The following is a 20,245-nucleotide window of genomic DNA, read 5'->3' as shown; positions in this document are numbered from 1 at the left end:
GGCGGTTTTGTAATTCAATCAAATCACATAAAACAGAAACTGCATAGTATTTGTTGGAAGAAGTCACATACATCAGCCAGAAGGCCCTGTTTAAGAGTGGTCCTGGTTTGGGCACTCCTTACTTCTATTCATAGGTTTCAAAACACAGCTCTTTTGTAGCACAGAACTGAACAACTGGGAAAAAAAATCTGAAGCACTGTATCAAAAATCACTTGAGCTTTTTTGGTGCCTTCCATTTTTATATGAAAACATCAAGTTATTTCCAAATCACTTCGCACTTTATCCCTTGTAGCCTGTGCAAAGCTATAACAAAAATCAAGACACTTCTGTTTGTCAAAGACCCTAATCTGAGCATGACTATTTCCTCTTCTTCATTAGCAGAAGCATGCACGAGTGAGACACAAGATGAAAACATAACAATGCTTAGATCTGAGGGCAAACCAAAAAAACAAAACCAGGACAAAAGGAGCAATCAAGAGAACAAAAATTAGAGAACTACATCCCTGTGGCCTGCCAGAGTCTCTTCCACAGTATCTAACAGAGGTGATGAGGTCAGTCTACCACAGATGACCTCAGGATCCTCAAAGGTCTTTCATTAGGACTCGGATCTTATCCCAGTCTCTGATAATTTGCATCCTTTCTGCAGATGTCCTAAACAGAAGTTAAAGTTACTACCCTATCTTCTCAATCACTATTTCAGCTAGGGCAAAATCCCACAAACAAAATCTGAAATCAAAGCCTCCCATGGCCACTCACAGCAGCTCCAACAGTCCCCAAATGAGGTCCTTTCTATTTCTGCTAAGGGGAGCGACACTTTGTGAGTGATCTCAGCTACTTACCTGGACACACATGGATTTTCAAAGGACTTGTGTTTCAAAGGACACTTCTAGAAATCCCTGCTTTGCCCCAGATCGGAAGTGGCAAGGCCAGAGCACGCTGCATGCTTCACCAGCATGGAACTGCTTTCAGCTGTGAGCAGCTTCCCAAGAGAAGGGTAAGTCTTGCATCAATATCACTTCACAGAGAGAATATCTGCACTTTGCTCCAGGTGTGCCACATGCTGCTAGTAACATCCAGCCACTTCGAGCATCACAGATCCCATCTGCTGAATAAGGCATAATTGATTTGTGGGACACAAGAAATCCTATAGATATCAGGTTAAAAAGCAACTTCACTTTTTTCTTTTCCTATTGGCCACTATGCCAACGTTCTTCTCATGAAAACAAAAAATCCCAAAGTCCCCATGTTACAGCTTTGCTTCAGGAATCTGCTAAGTTTAGAGACCCACAGCAAAAACATCAGGTGTAAATGCAGAAAGTGCATTATGTCAGTAGATGTACTGTGCCAACAGACACATACCAGCTGAGGAACTGATATAAGCATATGTTTAAATCAGAAGACAGAGACCTAGACCAAAACAGAACTGAAGGAGAAGCTGTTTACTCTCTGAAAAGGCACTGTGTAGGAAGAAAATGCTTTTGGCTGTGTTAAAACATCTCAAGTTTCTTCCTTCTTGTTTTTCTTATACTTTTAAAATGAGACCTCCATACAGAACAGTGTGAGCAGAATTTACTGCATTAAAGTATAAACAGCTTTCTCCTCAGGAGCAGCCACAGGATCAGTATGTGTATGGTGGCACTGAGCTTGTGAAACTTGGCTAAACTCCTGACTACAGGCACCAGCAGTTTGCCAGAGAAAGGCTACTGAAGCCTTTTATAGCAATTGAAGCTACAAAAGGACATCCCTCTATGCACAATCATCACAGCCTGCCGTATCAAAGCACTTCGTAAGTCTTCACACTCAGCATTGTTATTTTTTACCAGTTATTGTTCTGATGAGTAACCCTTGGGCAGTGTCCAAGAATAAGGGGAATTTCTGCTATGGGATGCCTGGAGTGTTCCTTCTCTGCAAAATGAGGCTATAAAATCAGCATGTGAACGTGTCCTGAAATATTGCAACTCGCCTCTCCATTTCAGTTGTGCCCAAAGAGGTCACAGGGTGAAAAAGCAACCCAGCTAATCAAGAGATCTGCAGGAGCTGCCTCTCAGGTATCTTAGGCATTATGAAGGAGACCTAAAAGTGGGTGGCTGCTGTTCCAGGTATGTCAGCAGCAGCTGGCTTTCACTGAACCAGCCATCCAAGCGCAGGAGAAGGGGCTGGTTCTGAAAGCACATTTAGGGGATGAACCAACAAGGAAAGAAGTCAGAGAGTTGTGGCCAGTGGGATGCAGTCTAGGTGGACTCTAGCAGAGTTCCTCAGGGAATGGTACTGGGACCAGTACTATTCAATATATTCATCAAGGACTTGGATGAGGGAACAGAGTGCACTGTCAGCAAGTTTGCTGATGACACCAAACAGGGAGGAGTGGCTGACACACCTGAAGGTTGTGCTGCCATTCAGCAAGACCTGGACAGGCTGGAGAGTTGGGTGGGGACAAATTTAATGAAATAAAACAAGGGCAAGTGTAGAGTCTTGCATCTGGGAAAGAACAACCTCACGTACCAGCATACGTTGGGGTTTGTTTGGCCCTGGATTAATGAATGTACCACCTGATAAGAGCAACTGGAGATTAACAGCATGTAACTGTTTGGCTAGCTGGCACCCTATAGGACCAAGTACATTAATGTCAGCAGAGAAATAGTTTGTCTTAACCCAGCTCTAATACTACAAGGATACAATGAATTTGGGAGATATGAAGGCCAGGCTCTCAGATCCACTTTCTATCATCAAGGTTTAGTGGTGGCCAGTTCTCATGAGGGAGGATCACCATGCAAAGGGACTTCAGCTCCCCCATAGCACATTGCAGAGGGGTGTCTCAGCTGAAATGTCACCCTGCAGGAGTGTGACTGAGGCCACAGCTTCAGGGCAGCACAGGCTACATAAGTAAGAGCAGGTCATTCTGCCTCCAGCCAGTGCCATGATGGAGGCAGCCTGAGACTTAGGCAACCACAGGCATCTCTCTGACCCCATCAGTTCTTTGCTTGGCACGTCTTTGTAGAGGAGAGAAATACAGGCCACACTCTAACCTTATGCTTGGTAACTGTATTTAATTGCTAAAAATTCACTGCTCTAACATTTGCATAAATATACTTTTTGTTCTGCTTTCCAAACCTGGGGTGTTTCCACAGCAGTTGGGATCCAGTCCCTGAACAGTGGCCAAGCTTGCTGGAGCACCTGAGCTACTGCTGCATGCAGGCTATACAGTTGAAACACTGCCACTTGAAGCAGTACTCCTCAAATCTGGATCCCTATGCTTATGCCTATACATAGTCCTCAGATCTGCCTGAATTAAGGTTAGCTGATTATTCAGTCACTCTATTTGGGGGGAAAAAGAAACAACAGATAATCCAGAGATTAAACCAGAACAAGTCTTCCTGAGAATCTGCCTTCTGGAAAGCATAGTAAAGAAACAAACAAACAAATAAACAAACCACAAACAAACTAAAAAGTAACTTATACAGCTCCCAGGGGAAAAAAATAATATCCCAGTTGCCCTTAAAAAGGTCCAGTAAAAGTTGCTGAGTAAATTTGTAAACACATGGTGCTGAACCTCCTTTGAACTCCTTCAGGTGAATATTTTCCCCACATCTTTCAGGTAGCAGAAATTATGTTTGTGAGACCACTGTTCATAAGGAACTTCTAAGTATAGACAAGAGTCTATTAATACCAAAAAAAAAGGTTGTATTATCCTATGCCATGCTTTCAATCAACGGAATAGTTCAAAATAAGTTACAAAAACTCTGTCTAAGCCCCTCTGGTTTTTGGTTTCTTGTGTGGAAGGCCCAGAAGGAGTGAAAAGGGAAGGATAATCCTGCGGTGCCTCACAGGGATGGCACTGTTAATATCCACACCACAGACAGTGAGCTGCTTTGATACGACAGGAGCAGGAGCCACAGCAGCCAGGCCATCCTTCCACACTCAGCACATGCTTGGGAAGCGTGTTTTGGCTACAGAGGTCATACTGCTTTCAGAGATGCTCCAAGCACTCACAGAGGAGATGGTGAACAACCCATTGATGCCTCTCAAACACCACAGCTTCCCACGGAGCCAGCAGAAGCCACAGCTCTCTTGCAGTGGCACAAGGCCACATCAGCACCAGATTCTCCCCTCCTTGCTAACTCCAGCAAAATCCCTTAAAGAGGACCTGGGAAGAGCTACAGGTGTCAGCCCCTAAAACACTGCTATGGAGCACAGTGGAGCAAATAGATGGTAGAGCACATGAAGAAACAGGTGGTAAAAAGTGGCAGCCTATAAATGCGGCTTTTGACAATTTTTACTCTGCAGTCTCCTCAGCCAACACTGTTTTAATGAAATATAGTTAAATGAGCCAGCTGCAACCTGCCTCTGAAGGCACGCATACCTCTGTCAATGAGTGGGCACGAGGCAAATGAGGGTTTCTGTTCCAAATACCATCCCTTCTCCCCACCTTCCAAATCCTCACCTAACTTCATGTACCTGCCCAAGACAGCAAGCTCTTTGGGGCAGAAACCTTTTTATTTGAATGTCTGCAGTATGCACTCTGCAGCCAGTCCCTGAGACTCATTGTGCTTCAATCCCATCAATGCTACAGCAAGGTCCACCATAGCTGTTCCACACTCAAGTGTGAAATCAGCTGTCTAGCCAGAGAAGAGCAAAAAGAGACCAAAACAAAACCCTGAGCACATTATTCACTGGTAACTGTTCTTTCCAGAAACATAATACTGAGGGGATTTCCTGGTAGGGAGATTTTGTGCTGGCTTTTAAAAATGGATGATTAGTAAGATATAAATCCTCACAGCTAAGATCAGCAAGAAAGCCTTTCAAACACACACATATACATATTTTAAAACATGACTATTTTACCTTTCTCCAAAAAGGCAATTGCTGCTGTCAAGCACACCCTCACATTACAGCCACATGCTCTTTTTAAGAATAGCTAATCAGAAAAACACACAGAGGTATTTAACCAAGTTGCTTTTTTTTGCTTTAATGATCTAATGTTTTGGTTTGAAACCACTGCCAACTCATGCTGGGTGGAAATTTAGTACTGTCAGCATTTAATTATTATTTTAACACAGGTTGCTCTAACTTCCTACAGTGAAGAAATAGCTTGAAAAAAATGCAGCAATGAGCAGCTTTTAAAGACAGGAGACGCAATCTTCCTTGTTCAGCTGCACTGGAAATTGCCATTTAAGGATGCACAAAACCTCACTCTGCCCTCCCGATAGGGCAGATACTCCCCAGTTTACACCTCTGCAGCTGACCAGAGGGACAGGCAGGAGGGACTGCAAACACCTTGCCCTGGAAGCTGCCAAGCTGTGACCCAGCTCATCAAAATGTATGCCAAAGAACTGAAATGCAGAGTACCTGGTTTGTGTTGTACCTTGGGCCATAAACAACAAATCACACTGGTTCTTTTTGTCAGCTTAAAATCTGTTTTCCTAATTTTTTCCCTTGCTGCCTGAAATAAACTCAATTTTTCAATCTGTAACAGGCTACAGGGAAAATATGTGCATTGATCAGCTACAGACTGGAAGGCAGGTTTATTTGTTTCACACAGTGGGGGGGGGAGGGGGAATCCAAAAAAAACCTGAGGTTGTGTGAAATCCAGAGCTGTGCTGCTCACAGTGAACACCCAGCACCACACAATGGTTCCATTTTGTGGCGCTCTGGAACCCGGACAGGCGTGTGGAGTGGACCCTCCCTACACTCCTAGCCAGCCTATTGAGAGCTTTCTCCCCATTTTCTCAAAAAAACCAAGATTTAGGATTCAACCCTCACAATAAACAATGGAGGGACTGCAGCAAAGCAGGGCTCATGACAGCCTGTTAAATGGTGCAAAGCAGGAAAGGCTGTGAGGATGCAGGTGGATAACTTTATCTTCCAGAGCGGATGGAGTAGTCAGCCAGACACTTATTAAAACAAGTCTTAGTCTGTGATAACAATCTTTGATAACACTAAGAGGCCTGTCACCTAAAGGAAAAAATAAGAGACAAAAAAAATGATGCTATTGCTGGACCGGTGTCCATAGAAACCACATTTAACCTTAACAGAGGATCTCACTACACAGATGACTCCTTACTTGAGAAACACAAAAGCACCCTGACCTTTGCATACAGTCACACTCATATTTAAAAGAGAAACATGTCTATAAACAGACAAAAATGTAAGTTAGGAACAAGAAGGCAACACATTTTATTTCTCTAACAGCAAGGTAAGGCTCTCTTACCAGTTGGCAGGAATGAAGCATTGCTCTTTTCTACCTGAAAAAAACCCAAAACCGCACTCATGAATGTGGAGTTAAATATCCAGATAGTCACTGTAAGTGCAACCTATCTGTGACAGAGTGGCAGCTACTTAATATTAACTCTCCTCACAGTGCACTTTACAAGTCACACTCCTGGAGCAAAGAGCACACGCCTGACAAACCACATACAGCCTATAGTTTTGTAGAGTACAACAGAGGGGAATCAGAAAGGGTCAACATGGATTCATGAAGAGGAAATCATGCTTGACCAGCCTGATATCAGAAAGCTGCAATTCAGTGAGACCCAGACAGGCTACATGGCTGGCTGGAGAGGAACTTAATAAAGTTCTAAAAGGCCAAGTGTCAAGTCCTGCACCTGGAAAGGAATAACCTCGTGCATCAGTACAGTCTAGGGGGTGGATCTGTTAGAAAGAAGCTCTGAGGAAGAAGACCTGGAAGCGCTGGTGAACAGCAAGTTAACCATGAGCCACCAGGGTACTCTTGTGGCCAAGAAAGACAACAGTATCCAGGGGAGGCATTAAGAAGAGTGTGGCCAGCAGGTTAAGGGAGGTTCTCCTCTGGAAACTTTCAAAACCCGCCTGGATGAGAACCTGCGCAACCTGATCTAGGCAAACCTGCTGTAGCAGGGGCACTGGACTGGATGATCCCCCAAGGTCCCTTCTAACCCCTTCCATTCTGTGACTCTGTGAAATAGCTTTGGTCATTGAGAGTATCTGAATGTCACTTTGTTAGGTAGTGCATTGCATTTGACAGAGCCAGCAAAGGAAATGAGAAGTGATAACTGATAGTGCCATGATTAGATCAGCCACCTTGGGAAAGGTGCTGAAGCAGAGATATTTCACTAAAATAAGGAGAATCCTGGGAATAGATTTCTGTCAAGTGATCGCAAAGGAGATATGGCTAGAATTAGAAATGGATTTTGCAGGCAGATAAAACCTAATAGATAGGAGGTAGCTCAAAATGATGCATCGTGAGAGCCTACAGAGCAACTATGAAGTTTGTTAGCAGTTACTTAACATTCTAGCAAAATACACTCTGCTGTTTGATTAACATTAATGTACACAAATAAAACAATGTTGCAGTAAAGCGCTCTGGTAATGAAGTAAGCTGCTTCCTCCATAGCTATGCACTTCCGACTTCAGTGGCGTTGCGTTACTTCATACCACGAGACAGAAGCGGAACAGAAAGCTCCTCTTGGGCTTCTGACTGACAGAAACAAATGAAAATGCATGTTGTGTTGTTTTATCTTGAAGGAAGTTGCTTTAATAATGAAGGTTAACTATGGGTAGTGGTAATGAACAAACTCGTTATGTGTGGGAACACCAGTTACGAGTGGTGTGAGCAATCTGGCAGTTCAGGCCTGGAGCCTGACATGGTGGTAGGCCATGCTCAGTGCAGAGCCGGCTACCAGTATGCCAAAACAGTGCTGTGCCTGCAGCACTGTAACTAAAACAAGACGCTGGTAGCTAGAAACATAGTGAGTTATCTCGGGACAACAGGACACGCACCTGCATCAACAAACCATAGCTGGACCAACAATCTATGATAGTGTGATGTGTGGTCACTCATAGGGGACCAATGAGTCCATGCCAACAAGGCATACCAAGGTTATATAAATTGTAGCAGTTTCCTTGCTACACACTACTTCTTTTTCTGACTGTCCTGTCTCCTCTCCTTCCATGCTTTACTGTGCCATGCTTTCACCATAGGCCTGAGCCATAGGCCTGCAATACTGGAACAATAAAGGATCAATACCCGATCATATTGGTCAGCCATATTGATTCCAAGAACCTCCGTCGTCGCCATATCTGGCTAAAGTTATGTGCAGTAATCTTGAAGGCGCAGGAACAGGCTGTGCCAATGTGCCGGAAGGTGAGCCGCTGGGGCAAACGGCCAGCCTGGTTGGGCAATGAACTTCAGAGCGAATTAAGGGAGAAAAAGAGGGTGTATCATCTTTGGAAGGAAGGAGAGGTTACCTGTGAAATGTTTAAGGATGTTGCTAGGTCATGTAGGAAAAAAATTAGACAGGCCATTTTGAGCTTAGACTGGACACTGCTGTGAAGGACAACAAAAAGTCCTTTTACAAACGTATTAATGGCAAGAGGAGGGGCAAAGACAACCTCCACTCCTAGTGGACATGGAGGGGAATATTGTAACTAAAGATGAGGAAAAGGCAGAGATACTTAACACCTTTGCCTCAATTTTCAATAGCAGGATAGGTTGTCTTCTGGACAACTGGCCTCCTGAGCTGGCAGATGGAGTCAGTATAGTTCCCCTGTAATCCAGGAGGAAGTAGTTAGAGACCTGCTTAGCCACTTGGATCCCCCCAAGTCCACTTCAGTTATCAGCTGTCTACATGTTCAAACTCCATGCTCTTTGCTCCAGCAAAATCTTCATTGAAGTCAGCTAGGACAACCTGAGTCAGCAGATTTTGGTAGAAAAAGGAACAAGCTTCAGTTTTTGTCAGTGTTCATGCCCAAAACGGCACCAGAAGGAACAATTGGCTAGATTTTCCAAAGTGCCACACTGCTTGCTTCAACACCTGTGGAAGTCAAGTTACTATCTCACCTTCAGATGTTGCACCTGTCCCTCATGTTTGGAAACAAAAGTTTCATTCATAGCCCTAGTACCTGAAAGTATCCATCAAAACAAAGCTCTACTTTTAAAATAAAACAAGCTCTTCCCAACAGCCCATGAGCTGAATCCTGTTGCCTGACTTTGTCATTGCTGCTTTGAATGACAAGTGGGAGAACAATTTCTGTCTATATTGATCAATATTTAGATGGTTTCCCGCCCTTCATTTATGTTCTGAATGTGTTTTTGACAGTAAGAAATCCACTGAATGTAAGCAGGTCAGTAGCTACTGCTCAAGAAATACCAACAATACTGTTCATACCACCCAAATTTCCCCAATATGCATATGTTACTAGCAGGTAACAGAAACCTACAGTATATGAAGTATGAAGAAGGACAAATAATTATATTGGTGTAGACACTTCTGTCCTGGAGCAATTTTTTCTCCAAATACACTATTTAGGCTGGAGGTTCAGGGGGTCTGAAAGAAAACCTTTTTTTCACACTATGACAGAGCGGAGTGTTTGGCATGCCTGCTGCTCTGTGGTCCCAGCTCCTGCTCCCACACAATTAGCAGCAGGCTTACAGTTGTAAGCAAGAATGAACACAAGCTCAGAATGAAAATTACTACCAAAAAAATTCCTGCTCCAGATTTCAAAACAATTCCTGAACTGCCCATGTCACACAGTGAACAGGCATCCTCTTTTGAGCAGAAAATACTTCACACAAAAAAACAGCAAGGAGGAAGCCTGGCTTGAATAAACCAAGCACAGCACACATGAAGAGTGGGAAGAGTCCCACCAGCATAGGACATAACCCTTTCCAAGGAGAAAGGGCAGGTGGGCAAGACCAATACTATTCTTATCATCACTGTAGCAAAGGCTGTTTCATGCAGCCCCTCAACGAAAGGTAAAAAAAAGCCTTTGCTACTAGCACTGTGGAATTATCCCCTCAATAAGGGGCTTGAGGGCTATATAGTTGTGCCCAGCCCTTTCTATATCTGTTGCATTCCTTCAACACTTCTGTATGACTCTCCAACCTGATGGTCCAGGCTCCAACCACTAGGATGTCTGATTTTACAGCCACCATCTTCAACCAGTGCATTGATTTCTGAGGGTGTACAGCCCTGTGGTCAGCTCATGAGGAAACAGAGAAAAGCCACTTTGGGGAGCTCACACTGGTCCTCAACATCCCAGCAACTGCATGGGACCAGGAGCCACTCATGAGCCACTCAGCTCTGGAACCACTGCCAGCCATTGCCAGAGGATAACTACTGCTTTCTGGAGACAGCCCACTTGAGCAACCTGTGTTGAAAGGCTTCGCATTCCACTACTTTGCCTCTGAGCCCTCCATGTCTTTCCTTGCTTTCCCCAGGAGTCATCTCTCCACTATTTTAGCTTCAAGATGCTCAGCTTTTTTCCCCTCAAACTGCTGCAATGGCAGCAACATATGTTTTTGATAGAAGTAGGAAAGAAATAAATTATTCCATTTGGAAAGCCAAAACGTTTTCTGTTTCTAAAGACACCAACTTTCCATCTCAGGCTGCCTGCCTTTGAGGTGCTGAGCAGGGAGACCCACCAGAGTCATGAACAAGGAATGGGAATGTACCCAGCCATCAAAAATGTCACTCTGGCTTACAAATACACACATACAAAAAAAAATTGAAAATGCACTTTACTTCACACACTTAAGGCTGTTTGGGTTTTTTGGTGTTTTTTTGGGGGGGAGGGTACTTTTTCTTGTCTTGGTACAATTAAGCCAGTCTCACATCTAGACAGGCTGTATCAACTTGTTGCAGTGGGCCCCAGGACTTTAAATAGGTTGAAGTTGCTCCAGTAATGAGACCTGCTTGTGAACAAGGGTGACTACCCTAACACACAGGCCTAACTTCTACATTTTCCCTACATTTTGCTTCATTTTTTCCAGTCTGTGTTCTCTTCTTCCTTGCACAAAGTTACTCCACATCAAAATAAGTCCAGAGTGACATTACCTACTTGGTCATAACACAAGATGAAGCTGTGATATTTTTCCCAAATCTTCTTCATCACACTCGAGCTCTGCTCCCACCAGATGTCACAGGCCAGAGGGGAACAGAATGGAATAGAGTAGCGTAGAGTAGAGTAGCGTAGAGTAGAGTAGAGTAGAGTAGAGTAGAGTAGAATAAACCAGGTTGGAAGAGACCTTCGAGATCATCGAGTCCAACCTATCATTCAACACTATCTAATCAACTAAACCATGGCACCAAGCACCCCATCCAGTCTCCTCCTAAACACCTCCAGTGATGGTGACTCCACCACCTCCCTGGGCAACCCATTCCAATGGCCAATCACTCTCTCTGTGAAGAATTTCTTCCTAACATCCAGCCTAAACCTCCCATGGCACACCTTGAGACTGTATCCTCTTGTTCTGGTGCTGGCTGCCTGGGAGAAGAGACCAATCCGCACCTGGCTACACCCTCCCTCAAGGTAGTTGCAGACAGCAATAAGGTCTCCCCTGAACCTCCTCTTCTCCAGGCTAAGCAACCTCAGCTCCCTCAGTCTCTCTTCGTAGGGCTTGTGCTCCAGACCCCCTCCCCAGCTTTTTTGCCCTCCTCTAGACACCTTCCAGCAAGTCAACATCTTTCCTAAACTGAGGGGCCCAGAACTGGACACAGGTGTGGCCTAACCAGTGCTAAGTACAGGGCCAGAATGACCTCCCTGCTCCTGCTGGCCACACTGTTCCTGATACAGACCAGGATGCCATTGGCCTTCTTGGCCACACTGCTGGCTCATTTTCAGCCTACTGTCAACCAGTACCCCCAGGTCCCTCTCTGCCTGGCCACTCTCCAGCCAAGCCACTCTGATCCCAGCCTGTAGCACTGCATGGGGTTGTTGTGGCCAAAGTGTAGAACCAGGCACTTGGATGTGCTAAATCTCATGCCATTGGACTCTGCCCATCTGTCCAGCCTGTCAAGGTCCCTCTGCAGAGCTCTCCTACCCTCTAACAGATCAACACCTGCCCCCCAGCTTGGTGTCATCTGCAAACTTTCTGATGATGGACTCAATACCCTCATCCAGATCATCAATAAAGATATTAAACAGAATCCATCTGCAACCTCCCCTGCTCACAGGTGGTTCAACACCACCCTGCTCCCCAGCAAGGGGCCTGTTAACTATGGCAACCACAGATACAGTGTTGGTACATTTAATCAAAATTCTGCAATTTCCCAGCATCTGTTTGAATTTCCTAAGCAAAAAACCTGACTGTAATACCTCCCCCAGAATTCCAACTGCAGCAGGCACACCAGCCAGCTGCAGGTCCCCAGGGTAAACAAGGGCTGACAGGGCCACCTCAGCCTCCAGGACAGTGAGGCGCAGAGCTCTGCACAGAGCAGCCACTGCAGCACCACACAGCACAGCATCAATTAGAGATGCTGCTGCAACCATCCCCAGGACATTAAGGTCTGCTGCACCATTACATGAGACTACTTTGTAACAACAGAAGACAGGGGAAAAAATTAGACATACCAGTTAAGATGTTGTTTATTTATAGCTCAGCTTTTCAAAGATTTCTAATTGTAGCAGAGATTGTTCACAGCTCATGTCCCTAAAGAAGCCAATGTCATTCCCCTTCTCTTTGTCATTCCCTTTCTCTTTTCAACCCCAAATAATATTTGTTTTTTCTATTCCTCCTTCCAGACTAAAAAACTTTTGTCCCACCTTGGCTTTGTGAGACGTTGTCTTCTGGCCCTCCTTGTCCAGTGATTGCTCTGTACCTCCAGATCCTCTCCTCCAGCTCCTGCCTTGGCCTTGGACTTTCTTTACCCCTTCCTCCCCACCCTGTGTGTTTCTTGTTCACTCACACACCAGTCACTACAGTGTCAATAGAAGTGTACTTCCCATCATCAACTCTCCGCTCTCCAGCCAAGCCCACCTCTCAGCCTGCATTGACGTCTCTTGGCTGAGTATCTCATCATCAGATCAAAGCAAGTATAGCTGACATGTGCCTTTCAATCTTTATTCAATTGTCGAGCTTCTCTATCACTTCTGAAGAAACTTCCACTCTCCCTGTTGCTCAGGCCTGTAACCTCTTCCAATTTCCCCTTTCTTCACTCTTGTAATACCACCAGACAGACCATCAGCTGGTATAAGTCAGTGTAATTCCACTGACGCCAGTGGCATTACACCAATTTACAAGAGATGAGTTTCTGGTGCCTCTAGAAACAAGTATATTCTATTTGACAACAAAAAACCTTCAGCTAGGCCACTCAACATCTCCTGTATTTGTGAACTCTTGTTCTCTGGTCTCAGAACAGCCACTATTTTCAATACATGTAACCTCATGAAATTCTTGTCTGGCCCTTAGATCTTGACTGGTCACAACTCAGAAGTCTCCTTTCCACTCTCAAACCACCTAAACCTACCCACTGTCCGCTCCTTAACCATGTTCGGCTTCTTATGCCTTCCAAAGACACCATAAGTAATTTGATGTGCTAACAGTATTAAATTAGCACTAACAAATCATGCATTAATTCAGAGGTTTATTGTATGCAAAATGATGCAAACAATATCTCAACAACACCGTCTCGTCGTGCTCTCTAGATCACACCACTGAGTTTCGCAATGGTTGGAGGCTTAGCACTTAGTGGCTCCAACCTAACCAGTACAGTTATCTTTGCATAAATGTTTACATTTTGCAAAACCAAACCCAAACCAAACAAGCAAACAACAACAACCAGCTCCTCCCCCACCCACCCACCCATAAAAACAAAAAATGAACACCACCAAAAAACCCCACCCCTGCAAAACACCTTGCATGGTTTGTTCATTTTACCATCTACTGAAACAATGAGACAAGCTCTTCCCAAAAATGCAGAACAGCACCTGTGTTCAGGGGCTTCCACACCTGGAGGGGTGTGAGAGTATGGGGGCAAGATCAAGCCCTTAATGAGAGTACTAAGGAGTTCACCATATGCACAATGCCAGAATGATAAAATGTTAATGAAATGGAAGTATATTAGTGAATTATTAAAATTTTTCTCCTCTCTGCAAAGCGCAGTGTGAGAAAACCTCGGTGAAAGTAATGATAAAAATAGGATCAAAACATTTGGATCCCTTCTCTACTTTCAATAAAAAAGCTTTACAAAATCTGGTGTTAAAATTAGCATATTAATTGGGTAGCTTCTACAAATGATCTACTGTAAAACCTAGATCAAAACAAGCTGAAGTTGGGGGTAAAATGAAATTTAATCCAGTTTAATCTGGATGGGTCAGACCTTCATCTTTCTTCCCTAATAACCTCTTGTAACCCCTCTAATGCCTCTCTGCTCCTTCCCAAAGCAAGCCCAGACAGCAATTAAACTGGAAACGAGAAGACCTTACTGAGGGGAGTAACATTGAGTGCAGCTCTCCAAGGATGGATTGGACTGCAGAGTTCACATCTGCTTGCCGGAAGCTGACTTTATCCAGGGAAAAAGTTGGCCTCTTTACAAAGCCCAAGAGGGGGGAAAAAAAAAGGCAGCTCTGCGCTGAGGAGACATAGAGCTGCCAGGAGTTGGAGGGGAGACCAGGGAGCAGGGTCAGAGGAAACATAAGGCCGCTGCCCAGTTCAGTGGGGCGGGTGCAGGTCTTGCAAATAACTACAGTAAAAAGAGCAGCAGCTTTGCCACGCAGTATTAAGAAGTAGTTTCCAATAAAGCTGCCATCCTGTGAAACGTTCTCCAGAATCCAGCTTGGATTGCCTTGTACGCAAAGTCCCGTCTGTTAGGAAGTCTGGTGTATTTTCCTTTACAACAAAAATAAGTATGCCCAGACTCCATGAGTGGGCTGTATCAGCAAACAGGTGGCAGGTAAGCAGTTCGCAGTTAGGATCGCACCATGGAACCCCACACTCAGCCTGAGTAAACAGAGCTCACGTACAAGGTCCCGCCACAACCCAGCACATGGGAGGTGAGCAAAGGAAGAAGCTGGTGTGGACCAAAACCCAGAGGTTAAAACAGGTTTAAACCTATTTTCTGTAAAAGGTAAAAACACCCAGCGCTGGAAATGTCAGTGTATTGGACAGCATTGCTGTAAATTCCTGCTAATGCTGGGGGGGAAAAGTGTCACAAACAGCTAGGCAGCCCTTCTCATTCAGTGGCACCTATCAACCCTGACCACGAGTCACAACCTTGCAGTCAGCACAAACACCAAAAAAGACTATCTTCAGCAAAGAGACTCTTAAAAGTAATAAAAGACCAACAAAATACTGTCCAGCACAATAAGTTTCACCTCCAGCAGACTCAGGGTGTCCAGTTTTTGCAGACATTACAGAACAGATGAGCTTTAGGCAGAGTTTTGAAAGAGCATAACATGTTCCTCCCTAAGAAAGGGAGGCAAACAACCAGCCATCACTTCCTGCGCTGACACAAGGGACTTGGATCACCTGAAAGTTGTGTATCCTAGTCATGGTGAGTTTAGCCACTCCTCAGATCCCTCTCACCAGCCACCTCTAGAGTGGTGGGGGTTCATACCCATCCTCAAGGTGGACAACCAGAAGACAGGAAGCCTCACTTCATAACCTACACAAGCAGCCAAGGTGCAAACTTTAGGCTAGACGACCAGCCTCAGTCTAGCCTCAGATCAATTAAATGTCCCAAGACTGCTAAAGGCACCTAAAGTGTTATAGTGCAGTTAAGGAGGGTTTGAGTTGCCCTGATGTTTGGCAGCTCAATTCTGGGCACCTTAAATGGAGAATAGAATTTCCAAAGCCTTCCCAAAAAGTGCCTTTCCTTCCAGAGCTTTAGGCTGGTTTCCCAGAATCAGCTGATGGCTTCTGAAAAAACAGGGCTGAGTTTTACATTTAAATTGCCTGTTTTGTAAGAGTCCTTTTTTTTTTTCCCTTCTTTGTTATTTTGTTACAGCTTTCCTCTGGCTTGGGGAGCAGGTAATGAGCCAACTGCGGTTTCACTAGAAATATTTCAAAACTGCAGCCCAAGTCGTGCTGCACTGTGCTATGTCTGAAGTCATGAACTGGCAAATTCCAGCATCAGCCAGGACAGTCCCGTTCCAGCCCAGCTTAGGCTTCCAGACAGCCCTTATGGTCTCTTCTGCCAGGAATGGCTTCTAACTCCAAGACGACTGCTACACCAAAAATCACTGCTTGAAGCATGCCAGGCAGATTCTTACAAGTTTGTGTAACTTCCACATTTACCCCTCAACTCTGCAAAAGCTCAGCTTGACAACATAAATAGCCCATCATGAGCCAACATTGAAGATATTATGTTTATTTCCCTGCTTACTGTAACAGGAAGACCTAAATCCCCAACCCGCATCCTTAGTCTGGACCTCTGTCCAAAGATGTGTCTAAACTTAAAAGCCTCCAGCCTGACATCCCAGTCATGACAGGCCAGAGAGGGACCAGCAAAACCCTGGTATTTCCTGGAAGCAGTGAACAGATTCTCACCCTCGACCTGACATCACAAACACATACACACTGCCTCGGCTTGTTAGGAAGAGTGCACTCAAAAAAGGCAGAAGCATTTTCAAAGTTTTAATCCATTAGCAATTGCTAATTAAGAGGCTATTAATTTAACTATGTGCTCTGCTCTTAATTTGCCTTGCAACTTTGGGCAGTCCATGTGAAATGCTACATTTTGGCTTCCTATGCTCATACAACTTCTGTGGATATTAAAAAATGAATTTCTGTAAAGTGATTTATGATCCATGATGAAAGGTAGTTCAGACGTGTAAGGACTGCCCCTATTAGTAAATTAACTGGTACATTTTTTTGATCTTTTATCCTAAGGGAGCAGCGAAGCCTATCCAAGTATCATTAATGAGGCTCAAAAGGTATAAACTGCAAATAGGATACTTTTGCAAACGTGGCCCAGAGAGGCTCGTGGGGTGGTTTTTTATAACAGCAAAAATGGCCGGACAACACAGGCGTTTAACTTCTTGCTCTTCCCTTGGGAATGACCAACACCATAAAACTTTACAAACAAAAACTGTTAGGATAAATAGAGTAGACAGACACGGAGGACGACGAAGGGTAAATCTAGAAAGTACCCAATCCAGCTCATTTCCTTTGCTGTGTAAAAACAAGTAACTGACACACTTCCTGCCGGCAAACCTTCCTGCAGATAAGGGGGCTCCCGACAACAGGAAATTTGCTTCTAGAAGCAATCACGCTTTTGCTACCAAGCCAAACTTTCTCCATTTCAACTTTGCGGCAATTAAAAGCAGCCTCTCAATAATCTGAGCTGGATTAAATACACAGTTGCCCAACTCTCTAAGCCTTTCCGTGACACCAGGAGCAGGGTCCCAGCTCCCACACCCCATTGCCATCCCAGCTGAGCCATTAACAGAGACTCCTTGAGGAAAAGCGGGCACTGTTCCCTCCAAGTTTAACATTCCTTCAGGCCGCTCTGCCCACAGTTAGATTTTAAAGCCAGACCTTGGGTTTCACAGACGGCAAGATCCAAAGGTGTGCATGGAGAGGACACTGAGCACCCTCACTTCAGTGCCCTGCAGGATTTACCTCCTAATTCACAAAACCTGCTCTCCAGCCTCTGCTTTTCTTTAAAAATTGTAATGCAAAAAGTGAAATGTGCAACCAAAGGGGCAACAGAGGTCAAACCAGTCATTTACGTTTTCAAAGTGATGATTTATACAGTGGGTGAAGTGCTCAACTGCTTTTTCTCAGCTTGGTCACTGCAAAATAAAGATTAAACAGAGAAACAAAATGAAATGTTTCTGAGAAAACACAGTGAATAGATATCTCTTTCACAAACATCTGAAATCAACACCTGCTGCCCACGAAAATAAGCAAGCACATTAAAACCTTTCTTGTGTTTGCTGTGAAATAATTCTCTCCTACTCCAAAAGCAGAATAGCTCTCTTCTTTCACACACAATAAACTTCCAATAGTCCAGCAAAGTAAAATTCAAATTTGCCACAATAATAGTCTGATTTTCTCATGCCGCACTCATCATAATGAAGCGCATTTTATTCTTCTATTTCTACTTTTGTCCTCAAATAGCATGCTATAACCAAATGGTGATTTCATTTATGAAAAGTAATTGCACAGGGTTTCCCACTGCCATTTGCCTGTTTTTTGTTGTGGATTCTTAGTGTATGCAGGCAAGGCAGGGTTGTGAAAATAGCCTTAACACTCAAGTCCAAACCATTTCATTTTAATAGAACTTCAAAATGATGAGGGAGATCTAATCAATCCCAGCTTTCCCTCCCAGGTCCATAGATTCCCATGAAAAGAAACGTGGCCTAGTCATTTCATTAAAGTCACCTCTCACCGCTTCTGTTTTTAACCCCCACAGTGGTCCTGCTCTGAGTCCTTCCCTGGCTACAGCCCTGGCTGGGGCAGGAAACCCACCATACAGAGGGCAGCCAGTGGGCAAGGAGAAGGCGAGCTCTGTCTCCCAAACTCTTCCTTGGGTGGAAAGCATGGGGCAACGTCCAGAGAGGAAAAAGGAGAGAAAGCGGCACGGGGTTTCATTGTAAAATGACCTTGATTTGACAGGCAGGTTCTCAGGTTTCAACAGATGCTGTGGGAAAGCCAACGGGCAGCCAAGGCGGTGTGCCGGCATTCCTGACGCCAGGCAGGCTTTTCCCTTCTTCTTTTTTTTTAATATATGGAGGGGGGAGTCTTCTCAGTTTCCATGACAACAGTGTCTCCACTTGTCTGTTATTAGATACCATCCGCTTCCTGTGTCTAAATTTTTAAACCAATCAGAAAAGTGTTTATAGATTTTACAGCTCCTGGGACAGTTCCTCTCCTCCAAGAGCTACTTTACTGACACGTAACGCTTAGGCAGCCAGAGCTGCAAGGCCCTATATTCTCGGCTGCAAAGTGATCCCAGTTTGCGTTGTTTACTGGCAGATACATGGGCTACGCTGGAGCGAACTGGGGGTTTGCTGCCTAATTTGCCGTGCCCGTAACAGCCGTTAGCACATTGGGGGTTTTAATACCACATAAACTCATAGTCGTTGTCTGCTCATTTTTGTTTCTGATTCATGCCATGAAACAGCACGAGCCCTCCCTACACGAAAAGCCATCGCCTGAGAAACGCTGTTATCCCACCGGAGTAACACTGCTCTGACGTAAATGGCTTCACAGCAGAACATCCCCTGCTGCAATTAAAGTTTCAGCAAACTGGGCTGTAAGAGCAGTGGTGCCATGACCGCGTGAACTGATTTTCACAGACGTGTACTTAATAATATAAGTAACAACCAACAGCCACGGTTGGCAGATTATCAGGAAAACCTTCTCCAGGGTGCAGGGGTGCATGCATGTATGGTGAAGAAATTAATTAACTATAACTCCAGATAAGTTAAGAGACAGCAGCAAAGACGATCAAGCAAAAGGGAGCTACTGGGAGAATAAGAAAATACCTTTCGCGGCATCATTGACAGACCAGCCCTACCAAAGGATGCCCTTCAGGCGTGTGTGCAGACGTACACGGACCCCCTGAAGTACGAAGCGTCTTCTTCCCGGGCACGGATCTAACAGTCGGCGGCACGCAGGAACAAAAGGGAGACGGCAGGGTGGCTGCCCGCCGCCGGGGCCCGGTGCAGACACCGCGTTCCTCCCGCCCAGCCCCACTGCCGCGGCCACCTCCCGGCGTCCCCGCGGAACCGGGTTCGGCGGGGCGGCGCTGTGGGGGCACAGCCCGTCAACGATGGGGCACAGCTTCAGCGACGCGGCCGGGTCCGCCAGTGATGGGGCATACCCAGGCAACAACGCGGCCCGACCCGGGGCGCCCTTTCCCGCTGCCTGCCACCGGACTGCCACCTCCACGCAGCACTTCGCGTCCCCAGAGCAGTGACACTGCGCGCCCTGTGGGGCTCGGCGGCGGGACAGGGGCGGCCAGAGCAGGGATGCCCCGAACAAGTCCCCAGAGCGGAGACGCTGCTGGCCTGCGGCGGTCAGAGGCCCAGACACCCCAAAAGTTTGACTGAGGCTCCCTGTCTCGGGAGGGACGGGGTGCGGGGGTTGCCGCGGGGGCTGGAATCCACCCACCCGCACACGTTCCCAAGGACACCACGAAACGCCATCGCCGCGGCCGTTACCTCCTCGCCGCAGCCCTTTGCTCCCGTCGCCGCCGCGGGGTTCGGTGTTCGCTGCGGCCAGCTCCTCTCCGCGCCCCGCGGCGGGAGGCAGCCGGAGGCAGCCGCAGCCCGCGCCGCCGCCTGCCCCCCCACCCCAGCCCCGGCGGCGGCGCCGCGCCCCGCCGGGCCCTAGCACCGCCCACCCGCGCGCCCGCCCCGCCTCACCCCGCCGAGCTGCCCGCCCCTCCCTCCCGGATCCCCGGGCCGGGCGTCCGTGAACGAAACTTCGGGAGAGGGGGAACTGCGGGCGCGGGGAGCCGGCGCAGGCGGGGGACGGGCTGGAGGTGCTGCTGCCCGGGGGGTGTTTACCTGAGGACGCAGCTGCCCTGGGGCCGGGGCA

The 20,245-nt window shown here is 46.1% G+C and overlaps 1 protein-coding gene across 4 annotated transcripts in view; it reads right to left on the bottom strand.

The window, feature by feature from the left end:
• The window catches only part of FOXN3 (forkhead box N3), a 214,428-nt gene extending 194,442 nt beyond the window's left edge, over positions 1–19,986 (bottom strand). The window contains exons 1-2 of one of the 4 annotated variants that reach the window (XM_054161925.1): positions 19,867–19,986; positions 19,189–19,299 (exon numbers count right to left, since the gene is read on the bottom strand). The gene's annotated coding sequence lies outside the window, so the exon portion shown is untranslated. Of the gene's footprint in view, positions 1–6,208; positions 6,243–19,188; positions 19,300–19,866 lie in introns of those variants that run through there. The other 3 variants (XM_054161922.1, XM_054161924.1, XM_054161923.1) reach the window with 3 other exon arrangements.
• Positions 19,987–20,245: the final 259 nt, after the last annotated feature.

Source organism: Dryobates pubescens, chromosome 5 (assembly GCF_014839835.1).
Source record: "Dryobates pubescens isolate bDryPub1 chromosome 5, bDryPub1.pri, whole genome shotgun sequence".
Classification (NCBI taxonomy): Eukaryota; Metazoa; Chordata; class Aves; order Piciformes; family Picidae; genus Dryobates; species Dryobates pubescens.
Note: the sequence above shows the minus strand (reverse complement) of the source record. Positions and strands in the feature narration are given on the sequence as shown.